Source organism: Pinus tabuliformis, chromosome 8 (assembly GCF_031772625.1).
Source record: "Pinus tabuliformis cultivar Carrire ecotype Pingquan chromosome 8, CPIR1, whole genome shotgun sequence".
Classification (NCBI taxonomy): Eukaryota; Viridiplantae; Streptophyta; class Pinopsida; order Pinales; family Pinaceae; genus Pinus; species Pinus tabuliformis.
In genome coordinates this window covers 1,989,448,164-1,989,470,270 of record NC_142294.1, presented here as the reverse complement: position 1 = coordinate 1,989,470,270, position 22,107 = coordinate 1,989,448,164, and positions in this window count along the sequence as shown.

Sequence of the window (22,107 nt, the reverse complement as noted above, 5' to 3'; positions counted from 1 at the left end):
CCTAGGGAAGCATAGTGTTCCCTCTGCCTTTAGACCCCTTAAAACCATTTGAAGCTCCTTAAGGTTTGTAAAAGACCCTGTTGACCCTAAGGATAGGAAAGGTGTTTATGTTATCCCTTGTTCTTGTGGGAGCCCCTATGTTTGTGAAACTAGGCATTCTATTAATCAAAGGATTCATGAGCACGCAACCGACATCAAGCATGGTAGGACTCGGTCTTTAGCTTTTAAAAACACGTGGGGAAAACTAAGCATCATATATGCATTGGGGAGGCTCAGGTCATTGGTAAGATTGCTTCGTTTCATCATCGGAAGTTTAGGGAGGCCATCGATATTGAAAGGAGGCCGAGTAATCTTAACAGGGACAACTGATGGAAAATCAGTAGCTGCTGGATCCCTGCCCTTACCTCTTAAGCCCCTCCCCGTGTTTTTCCATTCTTTTTGTTGGTTTATTTCTAGTTTTGATGTCATTCCCCCATCCCTTTGAATCCCTGAGTTTCCGCAGTTTTCCTTCTTTTTTTCTTAATTAAGATTATTTTAACCCTAATCTTCCTCATAATATTCCTATAGTATTAATATAACTTTATATTTTAGATAAATATGAAGAGAATAGTTTTCCTTTTTTAGGTTTAAGTTTAGGTTTATAGAATTTAACCTTCGTCCTTCCTTTAATTAAACTTGGCAATAATAATTAGTTTCCCAAAATATCATGATAAAATTGTTTTTACCTATTTATAACCCCATATATATATATATATATATATATATATATATATATAAATAAATTTAATTATTATACATATATTTTTATATATTAATTTAATTATTATACATATATTTTTAGGTATTATTGGGATCTTATTCATAATATCTGGTTTTCATTTAGTCATTTTAAAATATTTTTAATTATAATTAGGTATATTTAAGTTATACACGTGCCATTTTATAAATAAATAAAATTTATCTAATATAGTTATTAATATATTCGAGATTTAATTAGAAGAGATATTTTTAAGTTTTCATGTTTCTAATTATTTCTTATTTAATTTAACATGGTACTTATAATAAATTACTTTTTATATATATTGAGATGGTTACATATTTATTTCATGTTTTAATAATAAATATATATTTTTATGTTTTTTATTAGTTTTACTACAAACATATTTAAAAAGAATTTATTAACATATATATTTAAAATAAATCCCATAAACAACCGAATTAGTTAATTAATAATTATTTGTCTCAAACTCTTGGTCCTGACATTGTAGTCGAAGCCCAGTCAAAGGTAGTCGTTTCTCTTGGTCAAATTAGCTGTTTTTCTAATCGTTGGAATGGTTTGGTCTCTCTATTTAACTCACTTCCTAGATCTGATTCTTCATCTTGTCCTGACGATGAACCACACTTGATGGTTCGAAATGCGTCGACAAATGAACTTTGATGTGATTTTAACCAAAAATTTGTCTCAAAAATCTTGATATGGATCACAGAAGCCTTAATTCAATGATTGCATCCCTACATAGAAGGGCCACTCCATCCAAGGTTCATCATTTTGAACGGGCACGCTTGCAAGTTTCGAAGATGAAATCAGATCTGGCGTTTCTTAAAAGATGTAGAGATTCATGTGTCATTCCAGCATTTGCCTAGATTAATCATCGCCTCAATACTCCGAGAAACCATTGTCTCTTCCTAAAGGTCAGTTTAGCATTATTAAGATCTAAAATTTGCAGAGTTAGAAGGGTTCTAGATCAGCATTCTCGTCATCTTTTTTCGTTGCACCTGCAACTTTCTGGCATTTTTTCATCATCCCTGTGGACAAGGATCGATGCCTCTTCAGCCCTTAAAGCTCAGTGGATGGAAGAAATCTGGAAACAGAAGCAATCTTCAAAATTTCTCAAGCTTTCCAGAAGATCCTCTGTGCTCAGTGATCCTTCTATCTCCTTTCGTCTTTCGTCCAACATCCAGGTTTCATTCGGTCAAGTCTCTGGCCTTTGGTCTTGGGTTTATAGCTGTCCTTAGTCCGATCTCAGGAGTATTTCTGCCCCTTCAGATTCCAGCTCTTCGCCATGTTTTCCAGGTTCGGTTGGAGCAGTTGGCTCCCCAGGGTTCCTTCCCCCGTCCTCAAGCTTCTCGCTTCAGCAGCGATTTCATAGCAAGGAGGCAGATCTGTTCAAGACCGTCCCCTCTGGCAGCTTGGTTTTCCCCGATCCTCTCCTTCCCATTTTGGACTCTGGTCAGGCCTCCCCTATGCATTTTTGTTTCCCTGATGTTTCCGATGAACCGTTGTTGGAATCCCATCCCAGGGCGATTGATTCTTGTCCCTCATATCAGTCCAATGGCTTCATTGTCCCCTTGCTTCCAAACTCAACCCATGTCAGGTCAACCAATGTCAACCCTTTGGTTTCAATCTTGGCTGGTGTCCCTTCCCCATCCTCAACCCTTAGCCCTTCGTCCTCAATGTGTTCTGACCTGTCCGCCCTCGATCCTTGTGCTATCAGTCAGCCTTCGTCACATTGTCTAAGTCAGTCTTCCTCGCATTGTCTTCCTCCTCTCCCTTCGAATAGTGCTAATTATAATAGTAATTATAGTATTAATAATTATTCAAATTTAGAAGATGATAATAATAATAATAATAGTGTTAATTATAATATTAATAATTATTCAAATTAAGAAGAAGATGACAATTATTATTATTATTATAACAACCTCATTATTAATAATAATAGAAATAATAGTGGTGAAGGTAAGGATATTAACCTTAAGAATAATCCTTCTCATAGAAAGAAGGTGATCAATCTTTCTATTTTTTCCTTTCCCCCTTTCGTTTTCAATCTTCTAGGCAAGGGGTTAAATTTTGCCCTCGCTCCTAAAAAATTCCCCATGGAAGATATAATTTGTGATGTTGAGTTCGGGATTAGGGGCTTACCTAACAATATTAAGCACACTATTAGGCAAGATTGCGTTGTCATCCTTAGGAAGGCGAATCCCCCAGGAACAACATTAGCAAGGATGAATTTAGTGCCCTAAAAACCTTGAATTAGAATAAGGACATTGTTGTTCTTAAAGCTAACAAAGGTGGGGCCACTGGAATCCTTGATAAAGTGGATTATCGCAGGAAAATGTTAGATCACCTGTGTAACAATGGAAGCTATAAAAAGCTTAATAAGAATCCTTTAAAAAGGATTTCTAGATCTGTCGCTCTGGCTATAAAGTCCAGTAGCACTGTGGGTTCCTTCTGCCATAAGCTAATTGAAAGCATCCCTATCACTCCTAGGATCTATGGACTTCCAAAGATCCACAAAGAGGGCCCCCCCCTAAGACCCATTATCAACACCATTGGAGGACCTACCTACCTCCTAGCCAAATTCCTAGCCTTGAAGCTTAAACCCCATGTTGGACATACAAAGTCATTCGTTAAAGACTCCTCTTCATTCGTCCATGAGTTAAAGGGCTTAAAGTTTGATCTTGGAGACGATCTTGTTAGTTTTGATGTTGTCTCCCTTTACACTAGCATCACTATCAAGGATTCCATTGAGGTCATCAATCACCTCATTGATCCTTATACTCCTAGGTTAATAGAGATCTGCCTTACTTCTACTTTTTTCTGTTTTGAAGGGGAATTCTATGAACAGACTTGTGGGGTTGCTATGGGCTCCCCCCTGTCCCCAGTTGTTGCTAATATTTTTATGGAAGACTTTGAATCCAAAGCTTTGGCCTCAGCCTGTCTCCTAACGAAGCGTTGGAAGAGGTTTGTCGATCACACTTGTGTCATCTCGCCTCATGGCCAAGAAGAGTTAGATCATTTTTTAGAGCACCTGAACAATTAATCTTCCTCCATAAAGTTCACTATGGAGCAGGAAGATGAGGGGCGCCTACCTTTTATTGATGTTCTCATTTCGAAGAAGGAGGATGGTTCTTTCTCCCACGAGGTGTTTCAAAAGAAAACTCACACTAAGCAGTATCTTCATGCAAAGTCGCATCATTTCCTCACTCAAAAGTTGGGTGTTCTCAACACACTAGCTACTCGTGTGTTGAGAATATCTGATGAAAACCACCTTGACAATGAGAAATCCTATCTCCTTGATGTTTTTGTTAAGAATGGATATAGTAGGCACCAAGGCCAAAAATCCTTCCTCAAAGTTGGCAGTGGTCCCAAGGTTAAGAAAGACCCTAAAGATCGAGTCTCAAGGGTTCATCTCCATTTCATCCAAGGAACTACTGACAAGATTGCAAGGATCCTAAGAAAGCATAGGGTTCCCTCTACCTTTAGACCCCTTAACACCATTTGGAGCTCCTTAAGGTCTATAAAAGACCCTCTTGACCCTAAGGATAGGAAAGGTGCTTATGTTATCCCTTGTTCTTGTGGGACCCCCTATGTTGGTGAAACTGGGCACTCTATTAATCAAAGGATTCATGAGAATGCAGCCGATATCAAGCATGGTAGGACTCAGTCTTCAGCTTTGGCTGAACATGCGGGGAAAACTAAGCATCATATATGCATTGAGGAGGCCTGGGTCATTGCTAAGATTGGTTTATTTCGTCATCAGAAGTTTAGGGTTGAAATTGAAAGGAGGCCGAGTAATCTTAACAGGGACGATGGATGGAAAATCAGCAACTACTGGATCCCTGCCCTTACCTCTTAAGCCCCCCCCCTGTTTTTCCGTTCTTTTTGTTGGTTTCTTTCTAGTTTCGATGTCATTCCCCCATCCCTTTGAATCCCTGTGTTTCCGCAGTTTTCCTTTTTCTTTTTCTTTTTTAAGATTATTTTAACCCTAATCTTCCTCATAATATTCCTATAGTATTAATATATGTTTATATTTTAGATAAATATGAAGAGAATAATTTTCCTTTTTTAGGTTTAATTTAGGTTTATAGAATTTAACCTTCATCCTTCCTTTAATTAAACTTGGCAATTATAATTAGTTTCCCAAAATATCATGATAAAATTGTTTTTAACTATATATATATATATATATATATATATATATATATATATATATATATATATATTATATATATATATATATAATATATATATATATATATATATATATATATATATATATATATATATATATATATATATTAATTTAGTTATTATGTTGGAATATGGCAACAAGAATATTCCAATTTAATTTGTCTTTGAATTAAATTGTGAATTAAAATCAAATTTAGTCTTAACAACTACTTGGAAATAATTAATTTTAAATTAATTAGTTGGAGAAATTAAAGTTAGAAGTCTTTATGAAGTCATGCAGGATTTATCCCTTAAATTAAGGAGATAAGATTGAGCTATATTTGAGTTGTAATTAGTTAACTCAGTTTACTGAGTTAAGTCAAGTTAAATTAGTTCCAAACTGTTTGAGAAACTAATAGTGAGTTAACAGTCAGTTGATGCATTAATGCACTCAACTAGTGTTACTCCAATTAACCGAAGATTTCCTCATCAGAAAATCATGCATGTCTATTCTGAGAAAGACCCAGTTGAGATAAATGTCAAGGACAGTGTACTATCAGTTGCATGTGTTTTCTCGTGGATAAAACTCATGCATGCAGTTAAGGATTCATCCTTAAAGGATTGCGCAGTTTTGAAGGAGAGTGTTCCACTTGGTAGAAGGAAAATCATCCACAAGGAATAGCACAAGGAAATAGGAGCTTGGAGGGCAGAGAGGAAGGTAAGAGAGAAGCCAAGATTGTCTATGAGCATCTGTGAGAATTGTACTGAGATCTGGATAGCTGTGAGAACTAAGGCCTTGTATAATTCCTATGTATTTCCACCATGTATGATAATACAATAGTGTGGGGTTTTTAGCTAAGGCTTTCCCCAAAGTATTTTCATGTGTATTGTGCCATTGATTATTCTTCTTCTAGTTATATTGTTCAGCTTGATCTTTAAGCTTCCACAAATTGATATTAGAAGTAGGTTATAGTATTCTAATTTGATTTATATTGCATTATCAGGTTAACCTATATTATATTTTCTACATGGTATCAGAGCAATATTTGTAGAAAATTATACATGGTATCAGAGAGATTGATTTGTAGAAATTTATACATGGTATTAGAGCTGTGAACAATATACTGAGAAGAGAATTCGAAGTTTGAAGTTTGGGGTTACAGGTGCAAATCGAATTCATATCATACTTCAAGATTGGCCAATGGTTTTATATGGCTTGACTCGAGTATGCCTTGGAAGGTAGCTCGAATTACATAGCATGGAAAGATAGAATGGAGGCTGTATTAGAAGGAAACAACTTGAAGGAATTCATTGATCAAGAAATCCCAATGCCAGCTTCAACTAATGCACAAGAGTTGGCTAAGTGGAAGATGTGTGTGGCGAAGGTGAGATGGATCATCCTTGAGGGAGTTCGAGACCATATTTTCTTGAGTCTCCATGGGAAGGATACTCCATTTTCAATGTGGAAGACATTGAAGGACCTCTACCAGAATAGTAGCGACCAGAGGAAATTGGCACTCAAGGATAAGCTTCGAAGAATCAATATGGAGAAGGGCGATATTATTTCCACATATCTAAACAAGCTCACCACCTGCAGAGATGAGCTTGGAAGTGTGGGAATAACTATTGCCGATGATGATATGGTGAGCCTCGCTCTCCTTAGCCTTCCAAAGAGTTGGAATAGCTACCAGGACTCTGTGAATGGAAGGGAGAAACTTTCGGATTGGGAATGACTGTGGTCAGATCTTATGCAGGAGGAGATCAGGAGGAGCACACGAGATGATTCTTCATCCAAGAATGATGAAGAAGAAAATATGGCCTTAGCAAGTAAGGCAATGAAAGGAAAGGGGAAGGCTTCCCATTTCAAATCGAATTCTTCTCAATGAGGGAAGAAGGGTGACATGTCTAAAGTAAGATGCTTTAATTGTCACAAAATGGGACATTATGCGACTAATTTCCCATCGAAGAAGTCCAAGAATGGATCCTCGAAAGGATCGGAAGGTGAGGCATTAGCCTCTCAGTTCGAAATGGATTTTACCCTCATCGCATGCATGGTGTCATCGATGATGGGTTCTGTATGGTATCTTGGCAGTGGAGCCTCATTCCACATGACCGGCAATAAACATTTATTCAATGCCTTGGAGGAGAAAGACCTCAAGATGCGCATATAGATGGGTGATGACAGAAGGTACAATGTTTCAGGAGTGCGCACGGTTGCTTTTCAGAGGGAGCATGGAGCTCCTCTCACCTTGACAGATGTGATGTTTGTGCCTAGACTAAAGAAGAACTTGGTATTCGTCGCGATGTTAGAGGACAAAGGCTACGATGTTGTCTTCAGTAAAGGAAAGGCATTCCTAAGACACATAGACACGGGTCAGACCAAGAGGATAGGGATTCGGGTGAAGAATATCTATAAAATAGAGGTAGATGATTGTGCAACATTGAGTACGAAAGCAGAATTGGTGCAAAGCCAAGACATTGGCGAGTTGTGGCACAGCCGATTGGGCCATTTGCATCATGGGGATTTGAAGATAATGCAACAGATATCTACAGGACTTTCCAAAGGTAAACTTGAGCAATTTGACACATGCAAAGGTTGTACCTTGGGAAAGTACACCAAGTCTTCCTTTCATGATCGAGACAGTCGACCAAAGGCTATCTTAGAGCGAGTTCATACTAATTTGTGTGGACCATTCTTGATAGCATCCACAGCGAAGCAAAGGTATTATGTGATTTTCATTGATGACTATTCTCATAAATGATGGATTTATTTCAAAAAGAAGAAGGACCGAACTTTCACAAAGTTTTGTGAGTTCAAAGCTTTGGTTGAGAAAGAGTCAGGGAAGAAGATCAAGGCCTTGAGAAGTGACAATGGTGCAGAATATGTCTCTCAAGAATTTAAGGACTTCTGTGCAGCAAAAGGAATTAAACGAAAGTTGACGGCACCTCATAACCCATAGCAGAATGGGGTGGCTGAGAGGAAGAATAGAACTATTGTAGGGGCAACACAGGAAATGCTGCATGACCAAGACCTACCACTTCACTTGTGGGCTGAGGCATGCAACACATCGGTCTATTTGCAGAATAGAAGCCTGCATCTCATACTTGGGATGAAGACACCAGAGGAAGCTTTCTCTAGTAAGGGACCAGATGTGGGTCACTTCAGGATCTTTGGCTCATCAGTATATTTCCATGTGACAAAGGATGCACGGAAGAAGCTTGAGCCGACAGCAGAGTTGGGGATATTTGTGGGGTACACTGACACACCTCACAACTATCGGGTGTACTTGCCTACCAGCTGAAGGACAATGGTTCGCAAAGATCTCAAGTTTGATGAGCAGAAGGTCATGCAAGTTTCCCTTGATAGGGAGCTCCAACTACAGGTTGTGGACGAATTGTTGGTTCCTAAGTAGGAGGAGCCTCAGACTAATGCGGAGCAGCCGCATGCAGAGGTTCCAGGAGTGGAGACATCTATTAGTGTCAATATCTACATACTTCCATCAGGGATCAAAATTCACTCTTTCCATTTTCATTTTAGGAGTCCCATACTGAAAATTTTGCATCATTCCATTAGGTCGTGATATATTGATCCAATGATGGTTGTTTTCTCTTCAAAAAATCTAAATTTTTCCCTCATAGAGTATACTTGCTGATCCTTCTCAGATTGTCTTAAATTATGGTTTCATAATCAATCTGCAATCATGATTTCATTAGGTCATAGGGCATGATTTCATTAGGTCTTAGGGTTTCACCACCAAGGTCAAAAGTTTGATGTTAAAAGGTAAATAAAGGTCAGCAAGGGTATGAGGATGACTAATAAAACAAGCATTATGATTTGTAAGTCACAAGCTACTGAATTATTTTGAACCTAATGTAATTTTCACCTCGAAAACATGTTTTTGAGGTGAAAACAGAGTATTTTAAGTTTATTTGTATTTCATATGTAATTTTAAGTTCCTATATGTAATAATGGATCTTAGCTGCACCAGAGCATTTCTCCTTGCTGCAAGACAAACAAACACTGCAAAATTCAAGTCAAATTGAGCATTCATCCACCTGTCAAAAAGGAAAGGGTCAGAAAATCAAGAGCAATTAAATGAAAAGGTGAAAGTGACAAAAAACATTAGCAAAGGGGGTTTGAGGAGCTAAAGATTAAATTCAAGGGTGTATAAATATCTTCTTGCCTTCATATCTTCTTTATTTCCCTTTTACCCTGCATTGAGAAAACCCCAGCAGTGTTTTTTACAATTTGAGGCTGAATCAGCAGAAACAGTGGAGGTGCTGCGCATTTCCTCTTGGCGCTATGCACTCCCTTCACGCACTGCGCACTCTGAAGAAGTGCTGTGCAGTTCCTCTGGGCACTACGCGTTTGGCTAATTTTGCCCATATTTGTTTTTAAGCATTCCTAATACCTCCTCAGCCTTAAAACAAGTAAGTATCCTCTTCAAAACATCATTTTCCCTCTCCTCAAAGTTATTTCCTCAACGTTTGAATAATGAAATCAAGATTGGTGTTAGTCTCACACTCAAAACCCTAGTTTTTCTCCTAAACCTTGATTTTTGCAAACAAGCTTCCCATTTCCTAAAAACACCTAATCAGTACCCTATATCCCATTTCAGAGACCTCTATCCCTACACCCCTCAGAGTCCCATCTACCTTTTCCTTTTCTTTTTTCCTTCCTAAACACTTGCATTCCCCTACCATTTACTTAGGGTTTCATAAAAAAGACACCATGGCTGATGAATGATATAGGCCACACAATGAAGAAGAGGAATCAGATAGAGAGGGAAACATAGAGCAGAGAAGGCCACATAAAGGAGGGAAAATCCATAGGTTTGAGCCCACAGATCTCAAAGAGCTCCTAGCTTCTCTTATGACAATGACATCCTACAAATGGTTAGGGTGTTTTGATTTTTGTGAGCAGGTCCAAGCAGTCGAGTACCACCCTGAGTTGACTAGGCTTTTCATAACTAAAATTCAATATAACCAAGTCACTCTTGCAGGCATAACCTTCACATTGTCTGTTGCCATCATATCAGCTGCCATCGGGATTCCAGAAGTTGGGGAAAAATGGTTCAAGCAGGGTGAAATAGAAGCACATTTTTATGAACCATACATCAAACCTAGGTACAGAAGTGAAAGAAAATGCTATTTCCCTTTCTCATACCTCCTTGACATATATGCACCTATGATGAAGATTATAATGAAGTATTTTTCATGTGAGGGTAGGTTCTCTAGGGTCTATTCTTACCACATCCGGTTACTTATGCATTTCACTAGGGTTAAAATGCTCAATATACCCTACTATCTTTTCAGGAGTGTGGAGAAGATGGCTTACATTGTCCAAAAAAGAGAATACAAAGATCAAATGAAAAGCTTATTTCACCATTCCCTCATATAGATCATAGTTCTTTATCACCTTAAAGAACTTAACATTGCAAGGAGTACATTTATAGCTAACCCCATTTTCACTCTAGTTTCCACTCAAAATGTTCAAGGCATTCCATCATCATCTCATCCACCATCACTCCCATTATCACCATTCCATGGACCTATTCTTTCATCTGACAGGAAAGAGGAGAGTGATAAAGAACAAAGTGATCAGGGTCAAAGCAGCAAGCCCAGAGGGACTAATTTAGGTATTATGGTGCACACCTATCAGAGAGGAAATAGGCAATTGTTTGCCCCAAAGATTGTGGGAGGGTCCTTTCTCTCTTCATCAGCAAAGCAGGTACAAAAAGGAAAGGAAAAAATGGTTGAAACAGAAATGAAAAAACAGGAAGAATACCCCCATGAAACTGAGCAAGATTTTGACTTAGTGGACTTAGATGAGGAAGATGAAAAGGAAAACACCAAAATAATCCTCAAAGAGCAAGAAGAATTGATAGGTGAGTTGCAGGTAAATCTACAAAGAGAAAAATACATTATATCTTATTATGAACAAGAAAATAGGCAAATGGAGACCAAGCATGAGCTTATGGAAGTTCAGCTCATTAAAGCTAAAAGGGAAGCTGAAAATATTAAAGTCCAACTTGAGGAAGCTTATGGTGACTATGGTGAGCCCATGGAGGAGGCCTAGGACTAGAGGCCTAAAGCGAGCTTTGGAGCTTGAAAGAGGAAAAGAAGCTCAACTTTCCAACCAACTCACCTTAAATGAACAATTTGGCATAATGATGAATGAGAACTGGGAATATTGGCTTGATAGGGATAACACTCATCTTGAGGACCTATTAGCTAAATTTAATAGAGATACAGAGGTTCAAAGAAGAATGGCCAAATACTATGCCATGAGAAACAAAATTGCTAGAGCCAAGCTCAAAAGGGCTCATGCAAAAATTGAGGCCTTAACTCATCAGAAGGAGAAAGACAAGCTTGACCTATTGGTGGAGGCTTCTCTCCATGCTTAGTCACCTTTAGCATCAGCTATGTCAAACATATTTGAAGATTATGAACTCAGTTTTCTGCTTTTGGCATTTCCTGTTTTCTTCAAGCAATTTTTGTATCAGTCCCTTGGTCAAATGCGCAGTGCCTAGGGTGCTGCGCACTTTTTTGGGGCATCTTTTGGAGGAATGGCCACCACCATTGGATTCAGAAGACCATTTACACTCAAGAAAACCATGTTTCCAAATTTGAAGGTCAAAACTACTAGGTGTAAAAGGCAAAAAACCACCTAAAAATCATGTCTCTGCCTATTTTCTAAGCCAGGCGTTGCACGTTTGAGCAGTCTTGGGAGATTTCCATTCGAGAGGGGCAAATCAAGCTCAATTTGGAAACTAGGGGAATTTTTGGAAACTAGACAGGATAATCTTTCCAATGAGCTATCCTGAGCTATATTTGGACACTAGGAAGGCAATCAAAACTCACCCTAAAGATGGCATTGCGCACTTCCTTCAAGCGCTGCGCATTTGACACTGGCGCTGCGCACTTGACAGGCAGCCAAAATTTTCATTGTTTCTCTCCAGAAAATACTTTTCACCTATGGGATTTTGATTTTTCACTGATGTAATTCATAATGATGATGTAATTAAAGTGTGTTTTTGTTACCTAGGGTAGATACATCAGATGAATGGCCTAAGTGGCATGTAATGAATCAGTTTGCTTCATATTAGGGATGATTCAATTTGGCCACCCTAGTCTTTAGCTATCAGTTCAGTCTTTTGTGAAACTGTTCCTCCTCTCATGGATTCAACCCTTGAGGCTAGGATTAGTTGTTTTGAGTCCTATATCATGTATTTTCTCAATCATTTTGTGGGTTGGACTCAGTGTGGATGCTCAGAGCTTGATTGTACATCTTTGTAAGCAATTTGGCAGGAAATTAATAAGAATTGAAGCTATTTTTTGGCATCCCTGTGGTGTGGAGTTCTAGTATAGTTTCTTCTTCTGTGACTATATGTTTATATGTTTTATGTATGCCATCAATCATTTCATTGCTTCTAGTTGAATGTTTTCAAGTTTGATAGGTAGAATCCATTGTATCAGTGCTCTGTCTTGGGATATCATTCATCATTTCATGTTTTCTGTAGTCCAGGAACGATCCATGATTGTCACATGCCCTTCTTCGCTTCTCACTAGTCTAAAACATCTCACTTCATCAAGCCCTAGAGTGCTAAAGACTATGCCTACCTTGCCCCATAGAACACCCTACATTTCTGACCTAATTTCCCAGAACTAAACTGCCCAGCTCCTCCTGATCCGGCAAAACCCCTAAATCCAATCAAAACTTTCATGCTACTATACCTAGCCTAAAATCCTTTACTTGATACATTCATATTTACTGAGATCATTGCAGAGAGAGCCCTCTCCCAGCCTAGTAGGGCTAGCTACTTGGCTAAGCTTGGTTTGTGGTTACCCTGCCATTGCCTCCCTTCAGCCTGAGGTCAATCTAGGTGATAACATAGTGGCGACCATATTGGGGAACGAAAGACTAATCACCTCGGTAAAATCTTTCATTTAAATTCTTGAACTTTGGATGATGAGTTTTAGAATTTATTAAGGTGAAGTATAAAGTTGTAAAGAAATATAAAAAACTTCGAAATTTGAGCACACTGGCTTCGAGAAAGTACACTAGGGCCAATCTAGATCCAAATCCTACCCCAGTAGTGGATAATCCTAACTTGATTTCAAGAAGACTCAAAATAAAAAAAAGCACAGTCAACTTAACACCTTCGATAAAAGTAGATTCCTGCCCGGATGAGTGGTTGTTCTTAGATGATCTCCCTTTTGATTTGTCATTTGACCTTTATCTATTTAGAACCAAATCTGAAAGTGCACTTGACGATATAGTCCCAGACCCAGAGTTTATTGCAGATCTCGAAATTCAAAGGGAAAACCGGTCAATTGATGAGTATATCCTAAATTATCCTCAATCATCCCTTACTACTTCTAAGATCCCTAAGTTTTCTGAACCAGTGTCCACTACCCTCAATTCATCATTATTCCCATCAACCTCTAAAGTTCATTCCCAACCTCCGTTTATACCTACACTTCCCCTTCAACCTATCATATCCCATCAAACACCTATTACCCCTACTACTCCATCAAACCCTAGTAGTCCAATCGTTGTTTCAAATCCACCTCGAGTCATGGCTGCCTGGTATGCACCCCTTGTTTTACCTCAGAATCTTGGTGATATGCTCGCTGATTACCAAAGTAAAATACCTCTTTTTGATGCCACTCAAAACATTACAGCTCAGCAACATGTTGATAAAATGAATGACTTCTTTGACCTTCATGAGGTAGAGATAGAAGATGTGACTATGAGATTGTTTGTCCAAAGCTTTGGAGGTGAAGTTCGAAAATGGTTCAGAGCTTTACCTGCAGCCTCTATCACCACTTTTCCAGTCCTACATAGGAAATTCCTGGATCGATGGGAGGTAAAGAAGAATCCACTCCAAACTTTGTCTGAGTATGAAAATATTAAAACAAATGTCGGTGAAAGTGTGCAAGATTATTGTGTGAGGTTTAATGCAGTATAGAATGCTATTCCGGCCAACATTAAACCACCAGAGGGGTTAGCTTTACTTAAGTTTCCTGACGGTTTCTATACAGATATGGCATATCATTTACAGGAACGTGATCCCACCACACTAGAAGACATGCAGAAGAATGTTGTAAGTGTAGAAGCAAATCTGCTGGCCAAAAGAGCAATAATGAGATCTGAAAAAAGAGTGACCATAAAGGAGGAAGCATCTACCTTAGATGTCAAGATGGATACTTTGATCCGAACAGTGGAGAGGATGGTTGATCGGCTGACCATCACAGATAGACCTGAAACACCAATCAGGAATCCAAATTTTAGAGGATAGTAGCAGTCCCAATTCTGGATCAAGTAGAGGGAACAAAAGGCACCGGACCAACCAACACAACAATAGCAGATTAGAACTCCTTTGCAGTAGAATTATGTTCAGGGAATGGAAGAAGAAGATGATGATGATCTGGTAATTGAAGAAAACCATTTTTTCACTACCGATGGTATGCCCATTTTTCTGATGGAAGATGAAGAACATGCAGAGGTTCCAGACATTCAAAGGGATGAATATTACATATTAGCAAATGATGCAGTTTTGGAGTGATCCAAATGGATCCAAGAACTCTCTCTAAGTCTTCAAAATCTCTTAAAATCATGCCAAATATTAAAAAAAATCACACACGAAGAACCCTTATAATGGCGGAAAAACACTATCAGGAGGCCAAAACCACGTGAAAACAGTGAAAAACAGAGTATCGGAGGTTTGAACAAATGAATGCACAGTAGCCATCAGATCTGGTCGATCAATGGTCTAGATCTGAGCGGCAGATCGCAATCGGGGGTGGCAATTAGCGGATATCGGTGCAAACTATATAACACTTGCGACGATGACTGGTGAGGTTAACTAGGATCGTCGATCAAGCATGCAGATCGATAGCCCATGTTGCATCGCAGGATGACTATCAGGGATTATAAGAGCACTTAAAACAGGCCGAGCTTATCACGATGTGCAATTGCGATCAATCGCATCACGATATCGCAATTGGGGCCACACGGAGGAGCAGGCATATACACATGCACATCGGCGATCCGATGAACCGGACCCGACGGTTATATAAATATTATTTCATAAGATTTGAGATCTGCGGAAAAGGAATTTTTAATGTATTTTGTGTATTTCGTTCATTAAACGAAATACAAGGGGTGAAGTGTTGATGCGATAAGCCAGACCCGAAAGGGTTCCTTAAGGCTATTATATGTAATTTCAGATCCGCCATAAGCCATTTTTTTATGCATTTTCGCAGTTTTAACGTATTTATAAAACACAAAGGGGAACCTTGGAGCAGGGCCAAAGAAACTTGAGATAGCGATGGAGGATAGACTCGATAGGGGAATAGACCATATTTAAGGACTTTTGAAGTCTAAAATGAACTATGTTTTGGCGGAATTTCACAGTCATGAATGCATTTTCCTGTGTTAGCAGAAAACAACCGCGTTTGGGATTCCAAAGGATTTCAAGGGGCCCAAGGCACTCTTACATTGCAGAATAGGTGGCCACCTCCCCTTTAGGCATTATGCTATGATTGTTTAATGCTATAAGAGGGATTCGAAGAAAACAGAGGTTGAGGAGACTAAAGCTGAGAATCTGAAATGAACAGGCAACGCAGTTTTGGCTTTAAAGCCACAACAAACAGAAGACAGAGGGGCAGTGCCGAGACAAAGCTAATACAAAGACAGAGAGAGATTACAAGAGTCTGTGTACTCAGAGAAAGCTTGAGAGGCTCAAGAAAACTCTCACTGTTATATCTGTTGTGTATTGAGTCTCAAATTGAGCTCATACTGTTGTAAAAACTTTGCTTGAAGACATAATATGAGGCCACCACTGAAGGTTGGACCAAGAGATGTAGCCTAGGAGTATTGGGTGAACTCCTCATTAACTTTGTTGTGTTATGTGTGTCTATTATGTTTTTTGCTTACTGCTTCATTGTCTGTGTATTTCGCAATCTGATCGATCCATTGCATAAAATAACATAGGCAAATCCATGCGCATGAGTCTGTAATACCTTATTATTTGTCTTAGATCTCATTTTCATATCAAGTGGTATCAGAGCATTAGGTTGCTAAGGTTAGACAAGCTTGTGCTGGACTGTTTGTGAATGCTAACTAGGTCCAAGCTCAAATCAGGAGAAGGAGAACTGGTTTAAACTAACCAAGAAATTGGTAGAGTCTATCCTAGGGCGAAAATGGTAGAAGAAAATCCCTTGGAATCAAACTCTCAGTTCATGGATAGTTTCATGACCATGAGAGACATGGTAGAAGAACTGTATAGAGAATTTAAGAAAGCTCGAAGTGAAGATTCTTAAACTTCCAAACAAGACAAAGGAACAGAAGAATCTCTTCTAGATGGCCATTCTGAAGGCAAAGGGAAAGGAAAAGAAGCTCCTTTATCCACACCTCCTGATAGCCCTGAAAATAAAAAGAAGAAAACATCTTTGATTAAATTAGATGTTAAATTTGGTTTGCCAATATATGATGGAGAGTTAAATGCAGAGAAGCTAGATAACTGGATTAGACAGATTGATGTGTATTGCAAGGTGTAGAGCATTGATTCAGAAAGGAGTAAAATTCAGTTGGCTAGCCTACACCTTGGAGGAATTTCCTTGGTATGGTGGGAAGGAAGGACACAAGTTGACTTGAAGAAGCATGGTAAAATTCTTTTTTTCTGGAGTGAATTTGCTTCTGCAATTAAAAAACAATTCTATCCACTAGCTTATATGCAGCAAGCTATGATGAGTTGGCAAACTCTTCGCCAATTAAAAGGGAAAATTGTACAAAGTTATACCTAGGAATTTAGGAAAAGAGCTTTGATTCTAGGCATTTCTTTAGACTCACCTGAAACTTTGCTAAAGTATATAGGTGGTCTGCATAATTATTTGAGGCACACCATTCTCATGTTTAACCCTACTAGCATAGATGAGATATATGTTCGGGCTACCCATCTAGAGGCTAGAGGCAAGAATGTGAACCCAGAGATTGGGGGATCATCAAAACCCACTGCAAGCAAGAACAAGGAAAAGAGGAAGCAGAAATGGAAAGACATGAAGGAAAATGTTGTACAGAAGGCCAAGCCTTCATGCACTCACTACAATAAGGATGGACATGATGATGAATATTGCTAGTCTTTGCATCCGGAGCTGAAACCCAAGAAGTTCGATGGCAAGAAGAAGAAGGTTGTTTCTGCTGTTTAGAAAGAGTTGGGGTCACACTCAGGTGATGAAACAACCATCACCGCCACATGTATACAGGGTAAAAATTCTAAAGCATCTACTAGTAATTATTCCCAAACTATTGATAGTAAAGAAAATGAGAGGAAAAGATATGAGATTTTTCATACTAGAGTTATTCCCAAGCATCAAAAGATTGATACTTTGTTTGATAGTGGCTCACAAGTAAACTTAATTTCTGAAGCAATTGTAAAGAAGCTAGGATTACTAACCACATCTCACAAGAAGCCATATCCATTGGCTTGGTTATGTGATAAAGCAAAGCTACAAGTGACTAGACAATGTAAACTTAGGTTTGCCATTCGTTCAGCATTTGTAGATGAGGTTGAGTTAGATGTAATTCCCTTGGATATATGTGGAATTGTCTTAGGAAGTCCTTACTTGTATGATAGAAAAGCCATTTTCTATAGAGCTGAAAATAAGTACCAACTTGTTAAATATGGAATAGAATATATTGTAAGAGCTCATAAACTCAAGAATAATTATACTCTCATAAACTCAAGGAAAATGAAAAGGATTGTAAATTCATGCAAGAAATTTTTACAAATGGTTGTAAAGGAAAAGAAACTTGAAAAAACCAATGTATTTGAGGGCTGTGATGCTAAACAAAAAGCTGATTTAGAAAGAGTTGTTTCAGAATATGATATCTTATTTCAAGAACCTAAAGGTCTGCCACCAAAAATGGAAATTCTACATGATATTAATTTGCAGCAAGATGATCCATTGCCTAACATCGGAATGTATAGGTTATCCACTTTAGAGAATGCAGAAATAAAGAAGCAGGTAGAGGAGCTACTCGAAAAAGGGTTCATAAGACCAAGCACATCGCCATGTGGATCTCCAATAGTGTTGGTGATAAAGAAGGATGGTTCGTGGAGGATGTGCATTGACTACAAACCACTGAATAAAATAACGATCAAGAATCGTTATCCCCTTCCTCACATTGATGATCTATTGGATCAGCTGAAAGAGGTTGTTTACTTTTCCAAGTTGGACCTATGTAGAGGTTACCATCAGGTCAGAGTAGCAGAGCAAGGTGCATGGAATACTACTTTCAAAACAAAGCAAGGGTTGTATGAATGCCTAGTTATGCCTTTTGGCTTAACTAATGCTCCTGCCACTTTCATGAGGATTATGAATGATGTACTCAGGCCTTTTATTGATGATTTTGTAATTGTATATCTAGATGACATTCTTGTATTCAAGAAAACATGGGAAGAACATTTGATGCATGTAAAGCAGACTCTAGATGTTTTGAAAAAAGAAAATCTCTATGTTAAATTATCAAAGTGTGAATTTGGTAAAACGTCTTTGAATTATTTGGGTCATATTATAGGGGGTGGTGAATTGAAGATAGATCCCTCTAAGGTTACAGTCATTGTAAACTAGCCTAAACCCAAGTCTGCTACAGAAGTTAGAAGCTTCCTAGGAGCAACACAATATTGGAGAAAGTTTATTGCTAATTTTTCCTTAATTGCAACTCCCTTACATGCTTTGATAGGATTGAACAAGGTGTTTCAGTGGGGAGGCAAATAGCAGAAAGCCTTCGACACCTTGAAAGAAAAAATTAGTACAGCACCAGTACAAGCATTGCCAAATCATGAACAACCATTTGAGATCGAAACATATGCCAGTGACTATGCCATGGGAGCAGTGTTTATGCAACATGGTAAACCCATATGCTACCATTCTGAGACTTTTAATTTTGCAGTAGTTAATTATCCTACATATGATAAAGAATTGTATGCATTAGTCCAGAGTGTGAAAAAGTGGAAACATTACTTAATGGGAAAAGAAACAATTATACATACTGATCATCAGCCACTTCAGTATTTTCACTCACAAACTAAATTGCAGCAATCAAGACACTATAGGTGGATGGGTTTCCTACAGCAATTTCATTTAGTCATCAGATATAAAAAGGGCATACACAATAAAGTTGCAGATATGTTGTCTAGACCAATCATAAATGCATCTATTATACTTAAGCATAACTCAGTAATGCATGAAAGCTACATTGAACAATATGCTCAAGATATAGACTTTAAATATGTATATGCAGCTTTAAGTAATGGAAAAAAGGTAGAAGAATTGGATTACTATGTTAAGGACCAACTCTTGTATCATTTGGGAAAGCTATGCATTCCACAAACTGAAAGAGTTAACATAATTAGGGAGGCACATACTTCTCTGATATCAGGTCATTTTGGTGTAAGTAAAACAATTGCACAGCTGCAAAGATATTGCGATTGGCCAAAAATGCATGAAACAATTTCTAGATATGTTAGGGGATGTACCATGTGTGCTAAAATTAAGCCCAGCAATAGAAAACTAGGCCTGTATACTCCACTACCAGTTCTTTTCCATCCTTAGGAAAGTGTCTCCATGGACTTTGTTGGGGGATTGCCAAAATCTAGAAAGGGACATGACTATTTATATGTTATTGTGGACAGGTTCAGCAAAATGTATATTTTAATACCTTGTAATAAGCAGATTACAGATGAACAAATAACAAAATTGTTCTTTCAGTATGTTTGGGTGCATTTTGGGTTACCCACTTCCATAGTATCTGATTGAGACTCCCGATTTGTTGGGAAGTTTTGGTCAAGTCTGTGGGAATTGATGGACACCAGACTGAAGAAAAGCATAGCCTTTAATCTACAGACAGATGGCCAAACAGAGGTAGTCAACAGGACAGTGATCCAGTTGCTTGGGGGTTATTGCAGCAACCATCCCAAGCTTTGGGATGAACATTTATGTTATGTGCAACATGCTTACAACCGTGCTAAACATTATTCTACACAGAGATCTCCTTTTGAGACCTGTTTTGGTTTTATACCAAGTTCTCCCTTAGATTTTGTCTTTGAAAAAGACATAGCAATTGCTGGACATAGTGATGTGGACAAAGCAACCAGGTTCATTGAACAGATCCAAGGAATTCACCAGGAAGTGTAGGAATAGCTGGAAAAGAGCCAAGCCAAATACACGGCAAGGCATGATAAACATTGGGTGGAGCACAGCTTCCAAGTTGGTGATCAAGTCTGGTTGTATATCAACAAGGACATAATGCAAGGTGAAGGAAAGAAGCTTAAGCCAATAAGGTATGGGCCTTTTAAGGTACTTGAGAAAATTGGTGAGAACGCTTTCCACCTTGATCTGCCAACATACATGCACATCTATTCAATAGTAATTGCAAAAAAATTAAGACTGTTTGAACCTTCATTAATTGAAGATCCTCAAGAGAAAAGTCAATTGCCTTCCATTGATGATCTGTTTCCTGAATACCTCAATGAGCTGCAGGAAGATACAGTCCTGGACAGGAAGGTGAGGACTACGCACAGAGGGGACGTGGAGCACCTAGAAAATGACTCAAAGGTTCAAAACCCAGCAGTACAAAATGGATAGAGATTGGGAAAGTGAGGTAGCTGTATCCTCACTTAAGTGATGCTTGAAAACCAACTTTTGGTGGTCTAAAAGCCTTTTCAGTGGGAAGGCGTGATCCAAATGGATCCAAGAACACTCTCTAAGTCTTCAAAATATCTTAAAATCATGCCAAAGATTAACAAAAATCGCACATGAAGAACCCTTATAATGGCAGAAAAACACTATCGGGAGGCCAAAACCACGTGAAAACAGTGAAAAACAGAGTATCGAAGGTCTGAACAAATGAATGCATAATAACCGTCAAATCTGGCCAATCAATGGTCCAGATCTGAGTGGTGGATCGTAATCGGCGGTGGCAATCAACAGATATCGGTGCAGACTATATAACACTTGCGACAGCGACCGACGGGGTTAATTAGGACCGTCGATCAAGCGCGCAGATCGATGGCACATGTTGCATCACAAGGTCACAATCGGGGATTATAAGAGCGCTTACAACAGCCTGGGGTTATCGCGATGTGCAATTGTGATCAATCGCATCGTGATATCGCAATTGGGGCCACACGGAGGAGTGGGCATATACACATACACATCGGCGATCCAATGAACCGGACCCGATGGTTATATAAATATTATTTCATAAGATTTGAGATCTGCGGAAAAGGCATTTTTAATGTATTTTGCATATTTTGTTCATTAAATGAAATACAAGGGGTGAAGCGTTGATGCAATAAGCTAGACCCGAAAGGGTTCCTTAAGGCTATTATATGTAATTTCAGATCCGCCATAAGCCATTTTTTATGCATTTTCACAGTTTTAACGTATTTATAAAATACAAAGGGGAACCTTGGAGCAGGGCCAAAGTGACTTGTGATAGCAATGGAGGACGGACCCGATAGGGGAATAGACCATATTTAAGGACTTTTGAAGTCCAAAATGAACTGTGTTTTGGCGGAATTTCACAGTCATGAATGCATTTTCCTGTGTTAGCAAAAAACGACCGCGTTTGGGATTCCGAAGGATTTCAAGGGCCCAAGGCACTCTTACGTTGTAGAATAGGTGGCCACCTCCCCTTTAGGCATTATGAAATGATTGTGTAACGCTAGAAGAGGGATTCGAAGCGGACAGAGGCCGGGGAGACTGAAAGCTAAGAATCTGAAATGAACAGGCAGCGCAGTTTTGGCTTTAAAGCCACAACAAACAGAAGACAGAGGGCAGTGTCGAGAAAGAGCTAATACAAAGACAGAGAGAGATTAAGAGAGTCTGTGTACTTAGAGAAAGCTTGAGAGGTTCAAGCAAACTCTCATTGTTATATATGTTGTGTATTGATTCTCAAATTGAGCTCATATTGTTGTAAAAACTTTGCTTGAAGACATAATAGGGAGGCCACCACTGAAGGCTGGACCAGGAGATGTATCCCAGGAGTATTGGGTGAACTCCTCATTAACCTTGTTGTGTTATGTGTTTCTATTATGTTTTTTTCTTACTGGTTCATTGTCTATGTATTTCGCAATTTG